The following is a 10,357-nucleotide window of genomic DNA, read 5'->3' as shown; positions in this document are numbered from 1 at the left end:
ACATGTCCACTTGTCCACTTGTGGGACACGTCTTAGCATCCCATCGGGAGGGGAGTCTAGAAAGCGCCACCTGGCACTCACAAGGAATGTCACAGGGTTTGCAATCTAGGTCTTCTCGAGTCTGCCCCGAAGCGGAAGTATCCGGCCGTTCCCACTTAGGACTGACCTGAAGTCATGGTTTCTTTCCTATCAGCCAAGTCTCTAAGAAGTAGCTAGCGTCGAGCTCCAGATGAACCACTTTGCATAGGAACAACAGAATCGAAGTGGATTTATGCTGCACTTGGTTTATGGAGAATGGGAAACGAGAGGGATGTGAAGCTCAACCTCTCTGCCCATAAGGCATAGTCCCATTCCGCTCCCCTAAAACAGCATAAATCGGGATTCTAACTCTACTGACTCTAGGTCTTCACAGTTTCGTTATTACGTCTTTTGAGAAAAGTTCCCAGCTAACCGGGACCACCCTTCCATAGGACGGACCCAAGTCACGTCCACAGCACTTTCCTCGATAGCTTTAGTTGTCTAATTAGGTCCTACCACATTTATATGTGACATTTAAAATCAGCTTCATTAATTAAGCCTTTTAGGGCACAGAGTTCGTTCATGTGATTTACAACACATACACAAAAACAAAACAAGCAGTCCTTTTATCAAACAAGTTCCTTAACTTATCTTTAAGTTAATCTTTGTCTCCTGCCCATAAAGGAGAATTATGTATCCCTTCTGTCCAACAGAAGTACTCGGTCCAAGTCTCATGGCACCGAAATTTCCATCCTTTATTTAGAATAGGATCTTGGGCTCACGGGGATCTCCAACTCCATTCTGGACAAGCAAGGGGTGTCCAGAGCTCCACATGACCCACAAGCGGTCTAGGAGTGAGATGCCATTTCCGTGGTTGGCCTTTTCGCCACTCGACCATCGGCCTGTGAATCGAGTAGTGCCCTCTCGGGATAATCTGCAATGTGATCTTGGAGATGATCCACGCGTGCAAAATATCCTTCCTTAATTAATCCAATTAAAATTCAAGCACAATCAAAGCAATCAACCCTAATATCATATTCTAGAAAAACATTCATTTATTCCCATGGCAACTTGTTATTACAGACCCCTGCCATGCATTTGCCATCAACACAAGCCTTGGAATATTTATCCAAATCACAATGCAACAATCCCTTGATTGAAAGAAAAACATTTAGGGTGTTGTTCAATCAACCAACAAAACTAATTGTATTTTTCCCAAACAATACAATAATAGACGCGACAATAATTCCATCGCATATTTGCTCTCCCCCTTGGGGCCAAAGAGTAGAATTTACTTAATATTCCCTCCTTTAGCCTAAGGCATATGCTAAAGGTTCCAATACTATACATGACGTAAGTCCTATCATTCCATTGCAAACTAATCAATCTAGCAAGAGCATTTATGCCTCTTCTCTAAGTGACAATTATCTTTTAGCATTTTCCTAATGTGCAACATTTTTTCTTGGCTTTATCTTCCTTTCTCCTAAGGCAAGGAGTTGCATGTCATCGATGTAAAGTTTACATAATCTCTCCCATGTATGTACCGTGTATATGCATTTGCGAACTTTAAACAATATTATCCTCAGTAAAGATTAATCAAAGATTCATCGATGCTCAATACTTTAGTGTCCCATATGTTGCTTATGCTATGCATGGATTCATCACATAGCAACTAGGTGCAATTTAACTCCCTTTGATACAAGCACTTCACAAATTTCATCTTTGAATATTTGAGATGTGATTTATCCTTTTCAATGACCTATTCGAGCACCACAAGGTAGGAGCCTAATGCATCTCTTGCGAGCATTAAAACAAGTATCTATCAATTTGAAAATACATTACTTACGATCGGTACCGTAATTGGATTGATAGTGATGCCTTCGGCCGAAGCTCTATTGTTGCTGGTTGTAGGATTGTCATCTGCAACAAGCGACATTCTTCGCTCGGAGGCCATCGTCTGCAAGTAGACTCAAGAGATTAAGAAGGGGGAATAGATTTGAGATGGGAGAGCGAAAGAGAAGATGGTTAAATCGAGGATCGAGATAGAGGAAAATTGTGCAGCCTCTCAGGGTAACTCTTCTCTCTCTCTCCCTCTCTCCCTCTCTCTCTCTCTCAATCTCTCTCTCACAATCTCTTGGAGGGGTATACTCTCTCTCTCCCTCGCTCTTGCAGCCTTTCAGGGTCTCCTTATGCTCTCTTATGCCTCCCCATGCCTCATATTTATAATGAATTAGAGAGGAGGGGATAAGTCTGAGAACAAGAGTGGAGGGGCTCTTAGAAGACTCAGTGATCTGATGCTCAGATCATAAATCAGATGGTTGCATTGGCTCCAAAAAGGGGGGGTAAAACTCCAAGACACTTGATTAGAAAGCTCTTAGTTCACTCCTTTTCTCTGTTCGAAGTGCTGTCTACTGCCTGTAGACTACAATCGTGGCGCGCGCGATTTCGCCAGTCACTTTTGTTTATTTCTCTTTTTATAAAATCTCCAAAAATAACTAAAACATCACTTGTCTTTTCTTTTAAATGACTTTTAGTTCTATCTTTTTAGGATAATATCTAAAATATAATAGTTTCCCCCCCTCCCCCCCCCCCCCCCCCAAGAATCTAATATTTTTGGACCATTCAAACTATACACATTAATACTAGTGATTAATATGGCTCATAAGTCCCGTTCACATTGTACTTATCGTGAAGGGTGGTTACGGTCCTTATCAATCCGAGAAAAATGTCAGATTTATGACTCTCGATTTTTTAAATATATTTTTAATTGAATGAAAATTATTAGCTATTAATGCTAGTCAGTTTTTACCTTAGTTAGTCTTTAGTTAGTAATCTTACTAACTTATTAATTAACTAACTAACTTTCGAAATAACCAACTAACTTTTATTGCGTGGAAATATTACAATAACTTAACTACTAGAAGACCCGAATTTGAAAAGTCTTAGTATAAAAGAAGTAGGTTGAGCCATTGGAATGCAAAGGTATAATGCTAGAAGATATGGATATTCATGTTTGGGAGGAGCTTGATGAGTTATGCAAGTGCACTATTACTTTTATTTTGTTTAAGCAAGTATATTTAATGTCCTTGACACTACTCATGGTGCATGGTAGCTATGGGAGAAAATTTGTGATCTTTATGGCAAGCAAATCCCTTCTTCACAATTGTAATGCCTCAAGAATCTTGTGGACCTTTGTATGAAAGAAGGCACTCTTATGTCTACTCATTTGAACAAGTTTCACTCTATTTACAAGCTAACTTACATCACAAAAATTTCTATTTGATTATAATGTTAAGTCTCTATTTTTGTTATTACACTTCTTAAGTCATGGGATACATTATGTACTACCATTAGCACTAATGTTAAGCCTCTATTTTTGTTATTATGCTCCTCGATTCATGGGATACATTCTGTACTACCATTATCACTAATGCTCCTAAGGATGATTTTAAGTGCTTAGATGTAGAGGGGGATTTACTCTCACGGAGGAGGGTTAAGAGGAAGAATGTTGATACAACCCACGCCTCTCATGCTCTCACAATTAGAGGCAACAATGATATTAGAGATAGTTATAACTACCATAGAGAAACCCACAATAGAATAGGTCTAAGTTTAGATCTCATGGGCGGGCAAGGTTGCAGTAAATCCCACAATCCTAAGTCTTCTCTTACATGTCATTATTGTGGGCAGCAATCAAGGACATATACAACCATAGTGCCATAAGATGTCATAAAGGCAAAGAAAAAGTACAGAATAATGCTAAGCCATTAGATAATAAATGCATCACTAAATCCCACTATCAAGATTGAAGCGATTAATGTATTGGTGTGCACTTCAGATAATTACATATTGGATGCTTCTTCACTTGGTGCCACATAGATGACTGATGGTCAGTCTTCATTCTCTCATTGATAGTTACTTATTCAAGGGCCTCCTTTCATGTGGCCCTACATCATTGTTGGTTCTATACTTGTCGTGCCATTTCTAGTTTTGTCTGCATATGAGATGAGCATGTATGTGATATTGTTGGCATCAGTGATGTATGCTTGCAATTTCCTACTCGTACTTTTTTTGTCTTGAATGATATACATCATGTCTCAACTTTGACGAAAAGCCTTATCTGTTGGATAATTGGATGATGTTGGTTCACATGTTTATTTTGGTAACTCTGCTTGGAAAATCACACATGGCAAACTCATTTTTGATAGAGGTGCTAAAATTGATAGTCTTTATTTGTTTCTTGTTTCTAGATCCACCAATCATGTATTAGCTATCTCTCATCTTCCTCATATATCTATGTGGCATCATTGCCTTGGGTACATGTCATTCAAAGAAATAAAAGTGTTGAATTATTTGCAATATCTCTCGTCCCTGGACTACTCTTGTTTTGATTTGTGTGACCATTGTTTATATAGTAGGCAGACTTGCAACACTTATAAGAAGTCTAACTCTATGAGCATGGATGAGTCCTTGGCTCTTGTTCATTTGGATGTTTGTGGTCTCATGCCATGTTAATATTTAGGTGGTGCTATGTATTTTGTCACATTTATTGATGAATTTTCACATAAAGTATGAGCATATCCTATCAAGTAGAAATAAGAGGTTTTAGTTACCTTTCCGTGCTTTGTTTGTTTGGTTGAGAATGTGATAATCGGGGTATTAAGTATCAGTTGACAACCCCTTACACCCCATCCCACAATGTTGCAAAGTGCATGAATAGGACCATCTAAGAGAGGGTTTGTAGTATGGTTAGTCGTATAGGTTTACCTCATATAATTTAGGCTAAGGCAATTAGTACTACACCTCGTTTGATCAATAGATCTCCATGAGCTACTCTTGGTGATAGACATGGTCTAGTAAACCTCCTTCATATGCACACTTGAGAGTCATTGGATGCGAGGCATTTTGCCATATTCCCAAAGACAAAAGAAAAAAGTTGGATTCGAAGTCTATCAAATGCATCTTTCTTAAATATGGTGATGCAAGTGAGATGGGCTATCGTCTTTGGGATCTACCTGCTCTAAAAGCTATTCTCACCCATGATATTGCGTTTCATGGCGATAATATACATAAGAAACTTGAGTAAGTGATTGAGGTATGCAGGGTAATCTTCTAAGAGGAATCTCTTGTTATTGTACAACCAGCCCCAATTTGATAGCCTACAATTACAGTTCATGCTCCAATGGCCCAAGATCTGCTTGTTGTGTAGGATTATGTTGATGATGGACAGAGAGGATAGGATGTATTAGCTCCACAACCAATTTTGCAATGCTCTACTAGAGCTTGCTTTCTCGTGATAGTTATGAGCCCTCTATGCATTATGTCATGGTGATAGATCCTATTGAGTTCCTTACTTATGACGAGGCTATGTGCAGAGGTGACAATTCTTCTTAGGAGAGGGCTATGCAGTTTGAGTTTGACTCACTACAAAAAAACCATACTTGGGATTTGGTTTTGTTGCCTAATAGAAAACATGCATTGCTATGCAAATGAGTATATAAGTTGAAGAGCATCCCCAATAGATCTAAGCCATCATATAAGGCCTGGTCAGTTGCAAAAAGTTTTAAAAAGAAAAATTGGGTTGACTTTGATGAGATATTCTATTCTCTAGTCAAAATGACTATTTTTTGCTTGGTTTTGGCCTTGGTTGCACAATTAGATCTAGACTTATACCAGATGGATGTTAAGATGACTTTTCTACATGGAGTCATTTATATGTAGTAACCTAAGGGCTTTATGGAAAAGGGTAGGGAATGAGCTAGATATTTTGAAGACTTAGCTCAAGAGGAGCTTTGAGATGAAGAACATGGGATATGATTCTCATATAGTTAGTACGTGTATTATATGCAATCACTCTAAAGGGCTCGTCTACTTGTCACATAAGGAGTATATTCACAAGGCACTTGGGCGGTTCCATATGCAGAGTGATAAGCCCATTGGTACCCTTTTACCTTCCCATATAAAGGTCAATCATGGAGATTTGTCCCTTGTCAAATGATGAGAGAGCCGAGATGGGCAAGATTGTATATGCATCCGTAGTAAGCCCATTGGTACCCCTTTACCTTCCCATATAAAGGCCGAGATGGGCAAGATTGCATATGCATTCATAGTGTGGGTAGCTTGATGTATGCCATTAATATTTGTAGTGGTAGTGGTGGGTTATTGTATGGCAACACTTGGCTAGCAACATTGGAACACCATGAAGATATCATGTGGTACCTTAAGGGAATTACAAACTTATGCCTGTGCTATGGCAACTAGGATACTATGGGATACATTGACTCATATTATGTAGGGCATGCAAATAGTAAGAAGTTCACCTTTGGCTATGTCTTTACTTTACTAGAGGTGATGTTTGTTGGATGTCTAGGGTGCAAAAATACATTGCCTTGTCTACTAGTGAGACTTAAGTACATTATAGTCGCCCCATTGAGGCTTGCAAGGATGCCCTATGGTTAGGCCATGTGGTCGTAGACCTTAGTATTACTTTGAGATTACTTTCGTGACTCCTACCTTGCATTTGGATTCAATGAGTGCCATCTACTTGGTACATAATCCTATCTTTCATGCCAAGACCAACCACATTGAGGTGCATATATCACTTCATCAGAGAGATGATTATTGAGGACAAGTAGATAGAGCCTATCATCAAGAAATGAGAATCTTGCTAATTTGCTCACTAAAAGTCTCTTACAGGAATATCATGCCTTTCTTAGAAATATGATAGGCATAGGATGGGATGATGCATTTCCTCATCCAGTTGTACTCATATGTACATATTGTACTTTTCTCCTCATTCTCGACACATTCACCTTTAATAAGTGGAAGGTTGTTGAGGGTTAAAAGCCACATGTCCTTAGCTGCCTATATATCTACACACATATACAGTGCAGGTGGTTATTGACCACAGTCATATTTATTCTTTATTCTTTACTATGATAGAATAATAAAGAGAAGGCAAGTCACACATTGTGACTGTTGGAGTTCCCATGCATCAATCTTGTTCTCTTGAGTTCAAACCTTCGTAGCCATAGCTCTTACTTCCACTTGTGCTCTTCTCACTCTCACTCTTACTCACCTTTTCATAAATAGAGCAAGTGTTAACAAGGCTTAAATTGAACTAGTTGATTATGAGTAGCATGAAAGGGGTCATTTGAGAGGGGCTCTTTTTACAACCTTAATGATAAGGTTAAGAAGAATTAGAGAGGAGAAATCATGGATAGCAACCACCTAAAAATGGTGTGAGATTTTTGGGACTTTGGCATGTCCTTGATGCAGCCAAATCTAATGACACTATCCTCACCAAGCAACCAGCTTGGGAGCATCAAGCTCTACAATCCACCAGTCTTCTTTTTCTTCAATTCTCTGTCTATATTTGTTGCTTGTCTTTACCATATAGTAGCCAATAATTGAAAGAAAAATAAGAAAAGAGCAAATTGCAAAGGAGAAGAGAAATTCAAAACTTGCCAGACACAAGAATGGGTATAATCTCCACCTATGCATGGGTGAGCACCTCCCCCATGTACATATTTGTAATATTAAATTAAGCTTTGGTGCTCAAAATACATTGAAAGCATCCTTTTTGCGTTCTTGCTTTTCCTCACCTTGCATGACTTGCTTTTGTGAAAATAACTCAAAACACATTCTATCTTAATAGCTTTATAAAAGTAATATTTTATATAAATCTCTAATAAATACATCAAAATAAATCTATGCACATGTGTGCACGCAAAGTCCTTGTGCTACTAGGCATATATATAACTATAATGTTTTTGGCAATATATTTTCCACTATGCAAAGCACATTAATTCCATGCATTAAGATACACACTGCAAAATAATAATTTTGCTTAACCCCGTCTAATTATATACTCACCACAACACAAAACACATTACTATCCTTCCGTCTATCTACTAGGTATAATATGATCACTACCACACACACATGTTTGTATGATAAGTCACAGATTATGCACCAAATAGATAAAATCCACAATAATAAAAATCAATAATGCATGGGGAAGATTATACCCATTCTTATTTCATGCAATTTTTGAATTTCTCTTCTCTTGTGCAATTTGTTATTGTAACATCTCACACCCACTCCCACATGGGAACCACACCCCCCAAAAAACGAATTAAGTAAATCAAAATTTTTTAATTATTTCCCCCTGTCATCGTCGACAGGTGGTGGGGGGAGAAAGAGGAGGCACGTGACGTGGACAAGGGAGAAGTGGCTGATGACGATGATCACGATGGCGAAGAGGAGAACGATCGCGATGATGATTGGTAGAATCTGCAGGCGATGACGAAGAAGACAAAGATGATGACATCGTTGATGGAGGGGGAGGCGGGAGGACACACGGCCAAATACATCCCTCCCCCCCGGCCATAATAAAGAAAAACAGGCGACACCACTTCTCTTCCCCCCTTGTTGGAGAGAGAGAGAGAGAGAGAGAGAGAGAGAGAGAGAGAGAGGAGGAGGAGGAGGAGGAGGAGGAGGAGGAGGAGGAGGAGGAGAAGAGGAAGAAGAAAGAGAGGTGAGAAGAGAGAAGAGAGAGAAGAAGAGGAAGAAGAAAGAGAGGTGAGAAGAGAGAGAAGAAGAAGAAGAGAGAGAGAGAGAGAGAGAGGGGGGGAGGGAGAGAGCCTTTTGAAGGACCTCCTTCTTTTCCCATTTGTAGAGGGTGTCCACACACATTCTTTCTTTCCTTGTGGCTCTACAAGCTACTTGCAAATCTTCGTGTTTTCTAAATAGCTTTGATACTCTTTACATTAATAGTTAGAGTGCATTTGCCGTAATATAGAATTTAGTTTTCCATGTCTACATAAAAGCATATTGAGTTGCGTTATCATTATGTTCATGCGCACACATTAGTAGCAGATATTCAATTGTCTCTCTCTCTTTCTTTTTCCCCTCCCCCCCTCTCTCTCATGTGTAGGGCCTAGGTTTCTCTCTCTCTCTCTCTCTCTCTCTCTCTCTCTAGAGCTCTCTCTCTCTCTCTCTCTTCTTATTTTAGTTAAAAAAAGTTTACATTTACAAGTTTAATCTAAGAGAGAGAGACATACATACATACATACATACATACATACATACATACATATATATATATATATATATATATATATATATATATATATATATATAGAGCAAAAAGAAAGAAGAGAAAAGGGAAGGACGGAAAGAGAGGGGGAACAGAGAGAGAGAATTATAGAGAGAAAATAAAAAATTTAAGAGAGAGAGAGAGAGAAAAAGAAAAAAAAAAGAGAGGAGAGAGAGGGGAGAGAGATAAAGAGAAGAAAATGAGAGAGAGAGAGAGAGAGAGAGAGAGAGACAAAACAAGAAGAAGAAGAAGAGAAAGAATTTGAACACAGTGAGAGAATTATAGAGAGAGGAAAGATAAAATTTAAAAGAAAGAAAGAGAATTATAGAGAGATGAAATATAAAATTTAAGAGAGAGAGAGAGAAAGAGGAAAAGAAAAAAGGAAAAGAGAGAAGAGAGGGGGGAGAGAAAATAAGGTTCGGGGCTTTCCAAACCTATAGCTAAAATAATATATCTTCTTTCATTCTCTCTCTTTTAAATTATATATTCTCTCTCTCTCTCTCTCTCTCTTCCCGCCTCTCTCCTTCTTTCTCCCTTCCTCTCTTTCTTAAAAAATATTTAAATTTTAAAAAGACTTTTCTCTTTTCTCTTTTTCCCCATCTCTCTTTCTCTTTCTTCTTCTAATTCTTCTTCTCTCTCTTTTTTTCTCTCGCTTTGTCTCTCTCTCCCCCCTCTCCTCTCTTTTCCTTCTCTCTCCTCTTTTTTTCTTCTCTTTAAATGCTTTTTTCTCTTTTTTTAAATTATATATTTCCTCTCTCTATAATTCTCTCTCTGTGTTCAAATTCTCTCTCTTCTTCTTATTTTCTCTCTCATTTTCTTCTCTGTCTCTGTCCCCTCTCTCTCCTCTCTTTTCCTTTTTTCTTTTCCTCTCTCTCTCTCTCTCTTAAATTTTATATTTCCTCTCTCTATAATTCTCTTTCTCTCTGTTCCCCCTCTCTCTCCCTCCCTCTCCTCTTCTTTATTTTTTGCTCGTTGTATATTTCTCTCTCTCTCTCTCTGTCTCTCTATTTTAATAAAAAAAAGTTTCTTTTTTTTGTCTTTCTTTTAAATTTTATCTTTCCTCTCTCTGTAATTCTCTCTCTGTGTTTAAATTCTTTCTCTTCTTCTTCTTATTTTCTCTCCCCCCCTCTCTCCTCTCTTTTCCTTTTTTCTTTTCTCTCTCTCTCTCTCTCTCTCTCTCTCTCTCTCTCAAATTTTATATTTCATCTCTCTATAATTCTCCTCCCCCTTTCCCTCCCC

Source organism: Lygodium microphyllum, chromosome 25 (assembly GCF_053477565.2).
Source record: "Lygodium microphyllum isolate KBCC chromosome 25, Lygodium_microphyllum_v1.1.10, whole genome shotgun sequence".
Lineage (NCBI taxonomy): Eukaryota > Viridiplantae > Streptophyta > Polypodiopsida > Schizaeales > Lygodiaceae > Lygodium > Lygodium microphyllum.
The sequence above is the reverse complement of the archived record's forward strand: the minus strand, read 5'-3'. Positions refer to the sequence as shown.